The sequence below is a fragment of the Macaca mulatta genome, chromosome 5, assembly GCF_049350105.2.
Source record: "Macaca mulatta isolate MMU2019108-1 chromosome 5, T2T-MMU8v2.0, whole genome shotgun sequence".
Taxonomy (NCBI): Eukaryota; Metazoa; Chordata; class Mammalia; order Primates; family Cercopithecidae; genus Macaca; species Macaca mulatta.
The window spans coordinates 15415408-15420938 of record NC_133410.1 but is presented as its reverse complement, the minus strand read 5'-3'; positions in this window follow the sequence as shown (position 1 = coordinate 15420938).

Sequence of the window (5531 nt, the reverse complement as noted above, 5' to 3'; positions counted from 1 at the left end):
GTTCTAGAAAAATCACTCTGGAAGCTTTGTAAATGATAGAAGAAAGGGGTGAGATAAAAGAGGTAGGTAGCCCGATTAGTAAACTACTAAACATTCAAAGTTAATGATGATAAAAGAATGGAAAAGGGACATGAAAAGAAATGAAAAGAAGGGAAGAGAAAAGTTATATGTTAGTGAGATCGAATTAACAGGACTTGTCTGAGAGATGTGGATGGGGAAGGGAAGGGTAGGAGAGCACCTAGACTCACACAGGTAAGTTGAGCAGAACGCTAACATTTCTTGAGGGAACACAGGAGAAAGGAAGATGATAGTCAGGGAGAAGAAAATATCTTATTTATTCTCAGATAAACTGATTTTTTATAGTCTAACCAAAATGCAGTAAGCCTCATTATGTCTAAAATTTACCTTAGCCATGGAAACGATCACACTTTGTTTACTTGTCTGAATCCACAACTAAACCATGAGCTCCTTGAGGGCTGAAAATGAAAATGATGTTAATGGCAAACTCTTAATGTGACGTTTGATATGTCAGGCACTAGTTCAAGCCTCTTGCTAAGATGGAAACTGAGGCATGGAAAGATAAGTAACTATCCCAAGATCAGAGAGCTTATAAGTAGTGTTTCTGCTGAGGCAATGAATTCAACCCCAGGCAGTTAAATTCTAGAATCTGTGAGCTTAGCCACAGGCTCCACTGCCTCTCAGAGATGGTTTCATTTTGACAACTCCCATTAGAGTATCCAAAACAAAGATTAGTGTTCAAAACATTTTCACAATGAATGAAAAAATTAGTGAATGAATATGTAATTGTGTCTCATGAAATTTTAAAGACACATCCTTAATTTGTTTTAAAACTATTAATTTAGAACTATTTATTAAAAGATATTCACAGCTGGGCACAGTGGCTCACGCCTGTAATCCTAGCACTTTGGGAGGCTAAGGTGGGTGGATTGCCTGAGCTCAGGAGTTCGAGACCAGCCTGGGCAACATGGTGAAACCCCATCTCTACTAAAATACAAAAAATTAGCTGGGCATGGTGACATGGGCCTGTAACCCCCACTACTTGGGAGGCTGAGACAGGAGAATTGCTTGAACCTGAGAGGTGGAGGTTGCAGTGAGCCGAGATCGCACCACTTCACTCCAGCCTGGGTGACAGAATGAGACTCCATCTCAAAAAAAAAAAAAAAAAAAAAAAGATATTCACAGAAATCTATAAAAAGCATGTCATGGGGCAGATAGATGTCCCCATAAAGATATTCATCCTATGACTCAGTGACAATAAGAAAAAAAAAAAAAAGATATGCATCCCTAGAATATGTTCTATTACATGGCAAGGGGAAATTGGGGTTGCTCATTAGTTGACTTTAAAACAATGGGATTATCCTAGATTATCTGGGCTCAGTGTAATTACATAGGTCCTTAACTGTGGAGGTAGGAGGCAAAATAAGCAGGACTTGACTGGCCATTACTGTCTTTGAAGATGGAAGAAGGGGACAAGAGCCAAGAAGTGTGAGTGACTTTTAAAAGCTGGAAAAGTCAAGAAAATGAATTATCCTCTAGAAGATCCAGAAGGAACACAGCCCTGCCAATGTCTTTATTTCAGCCCAGTAAGACCTGTTTTAGACTTCTAACCTTTGGAATTGTAAGATAATCAATTTTTGTTGTTTTAAATCACAAAGTTTATGGTAATTTGTTATAATAGAAATAGGGAGCTAATTTAAATTTTGGTACCTGTAAATGTGGTGTTATTGAGATAAATATCTGCAAATGTAGAATTAACTTTAGAACTGGGCAATGGGCAGAGGCTGGAAGAATTTTGAAGTGCATGAGAGAAGAAAACCTAGATTGCCTCACAAACACTCTTAGCAGAGATATTTCTGTTAATGACTGTGTGTGAGGACACAGAAGAAAGTGAGCATCATGATAGGGACAACTTACCACATTTTAGAGAATGCTTAAATCATTATAAGCCGATCGATGGTGGAAATATGGACATTAAGGCACTGCCAGTGAGGGCGCAGATGGAAATAAGGAATATATTATTGAAAACCAGAGGAAAAGAGATCTTTTATATAGTGACAGAAAGCTTAGCTGAATTGTGTACAGGTATGTGGAAAGCGAATTTGTAAACAATGTGCTTGGATATTTAGCTGAAAAGATTTCATCCAAAGTATTAAAGATGAAGTCTAGTTTCTTCTCTCTGCTATAGTAACATGCAAGAGGAAATAGATAGACTGTTGAACTGTTAAGCAAAAAGAAACTAGAATTTGATAATTCAGAAAATTCTTGGCTTATCCATATTATAAAAGATATTAAAATTAGGATATTCACTTTCGGGGAAGCATGCTCTGGAGAGAAAATCAAGGGTGTGGTGGACAGCCTTATGCTAGTGCTTTGGAAGGATCAGAAGATCAGAGCATTCAGTTGCACAGATGGGTTTTTTAAGAAACTAGAAGTGTTACTCATGGATCATTTCAGTTATCTACGCAGAAGCCAAGAACAGAGTTGGGATTATCCAGGAAAGATCTGTGGAGGAGCCTCTTGTCTAATGGCATGAATCCCCATGACATACATGGGTGATCGACAAAGTTATTGAAATCTCATATCAGCAGAAATACTGCCATCTTGGACTGAAAGGTGCAGGGAAAGGATGAAATGAAAGTCTGTCAACCCCTCCCCCAGATTCTCCAGGCAAAAAGCAGGCTGGTAAAACTAGTCAGCTGTAAATGTGTGCTATCTTTTAAGAAAAAGGAGTTATGATTGTGAGAATAAATCCATGAGTCTAAAGGTTAAATCCTACAGCGCAGAGGGAGGTGCCTCAAGTCATAGAGAATTATTCCCAGACCTTAGAATCAAATGGAGTTTTCCTGGCTGGATTTCAAAACTGCTTGGAACCACTGACTCAGGTTTTGTTTGTTTGTTTGTTTCCTTCAATTTTCTCCCTTTTTGAATGGGACTATCTGTAACTGATACCTTATATCTGTCCTACTACTATATATTTTGATAGCAGATAACTTCTTGAGTTTTGCAGGTTTCAGATGGAGAATTATGCCTTAGAATGGATTATACACAGAGCCACATTCATACCTGATTTAAATGATTTAGATGGTGAGACTTAAGACTCTTTAAGCTGATGAAATTTAGATGACTTTTTTTTTTTTTTTTTTTTTTACTGTGTATGCTGTAATTACTTGACACATTTGTGGCTGTTAGGAGGAATTAGACAATTGTGAATGTTTTCATATCCAACTTATGTTTTGCATGTAAGTTGGATATGAAACTTTGAGGCCAAACAGCACGCTGTAGGAGGCAGAATAATTTCTTCCACTCCAAAGATGTCTATGTTCTAATTTGCAGAAGCTGTGAAATATCATGTTACATGGCAAGGGGGAATTAAGATTACAAGTGGAATTAAGATTCCTAATTAAATTTGAGGCCCTGCCTCACACCATACATAAATCCATCCCAGTTTAAACAAAGATTTAAATGTTAAAGACATAACTGTAAAATCTTTTAGAAGACATCACTAAAAAGTATTTTATAAGATTGAGGTAGAAATTAACTTGGTAAACAAGAGAACAAAATGAAATGAAACTCACAAATTCTAATAGAAGAGACTAATGCATTCAAATACACTCATTAAGACTTACCATTTATGCAAAGGGAATGAACAGACACTTCTCAAAAGAAGATATACATGTGGCCACAAACTTGGAAAAAAGCTCAACATCACTGATCATTAGAGCAATGCAAATCAAAACCACAATAAGATATCATCTCATGCCAGTCAGAATGGCAGTTATTTGAAAGTCCAACCAGGTACAGTGGCTCACGCCTGTAAACCCAGCAGTTTTGGAGGTGAAGATGGGCGGATCACCTAAGTTCAGAAGTATGAGGCCAGACTGACCAACATGGTGAAACCCCATCTCTACTAAAAATACAAAAAAATTAGCCGGGCCTGGTGGTGGGTGCCTGTAATCCCAGCTACTCAGGAAGCTGAGGCAGGAGAATCGCTTGAACCTGGAAGGCAGAGGTTGCAGTCAGCCGAGATCACACCATTGCACTCCAGCCTGGATGACAAGAGTGAGACTCTGTCTCAAAAAAGTAAAATAAAGTAAAATAAAAATAAAAAGCCCAGAAACAACATATGCTGGCAAGGTTGTGGAGAAAAAGGACCACTTTTACATTGTTGGTGTAAAAATGCAAATTAGTTGGTGAGAATGCAAATTAGTTCAACCATTGTGGAAGACAGTGTGGCAATTCCTCAAAGATTTAGAACCAGAAATACCATTTAACCCAGCAATCCCATTACTGAGTATATACCCAAAGGAATATAAATCATTGTATTATAAAGATACAGGCACGTGTATGTTCATTGCAGCAATATTCACAATAGCAAAGAATGGAATCAACCCAAATGCCCATCAATGATAGACTGGATAAGGATAATGCAGTACATATACACCATGGAATACTATGCAGCCATAAAAAGGAGTGAGCTAATGTCCTTTGCAGGGGCATGAATGGAGCTAGAAGCCATTATTCTCAGCAAACTAATGTGGGAACAGAAAACCAAACACCACATATTCTCACTTATGATTGGGAGCTGAACAATGAGAACATATGGACACAGGTTGAGGAACAACACACAGTGGAGCCTGTCAGGGGAGGGCGTGCGTGGGGCGGGGAGAGCATCAAGAAAAATAGTGAATGCATGCGGGGCTTAAAACCTAGGTGATGACAGGTGCAGCAACAAGCATGGCATACATTTATCTATGTTACAAACCTGCACTTCCTGCATATGTACCCTGGATGTTAAAATAAAATTAAAAAATTTTAAGACTTCCCATTTGTAAAAAAAAATAAAATGAAAAGACAAGAAAGTATTTGCAGCATATACTGACAAAGAATGAATATCCAGAATATATAAAGAAATACAGAAAAAGACCAGCAATCCAATAGATAAATGGACAATATATATGAACAAGCACTTCACAGGAGAAAAATTACAAATGGTGAGCAAATATTTTAAAAATTAACCTTATTAAAAAGCAGGGAAATGCGGGCTATGGACCCTCATTCTTTCCCCAGCCACCACAACAGAACTTGAACAATGTTTGACTGACAGGAGTATAAAAAGCCCCCTTCCTTCAAGGAGGACGAACTCTATGGTGCAATTTGTGCTCCAGAGATTCCCCTTAGATTATATTGAACCTAGTCTACAGCAGAGAGCCACTCTTGCTTGACCTTCTTCCCTGACCTATTCTGCTTTCTTTACTCTTCTCCTCCTGAGAGCATCCCTGCAGTAAATAACTTGAACTCGGATCCTCATCTCAGGCTGTATTTCTTGGGAATCTAGACTAGAAAAAAGTAAAAGTAACAAACAAATAGTAGAAGAAATTGAAATAATTTAAAAAATCTAAAAGAAGGCAAGAAATTAGGGAAACCAAACACGAAAAAAGTGAAACAAATTTTTAAAAGGTAGTAAGGTGATATATTTAAACCCAAATGTATTTGTAACTACATAAAATGTC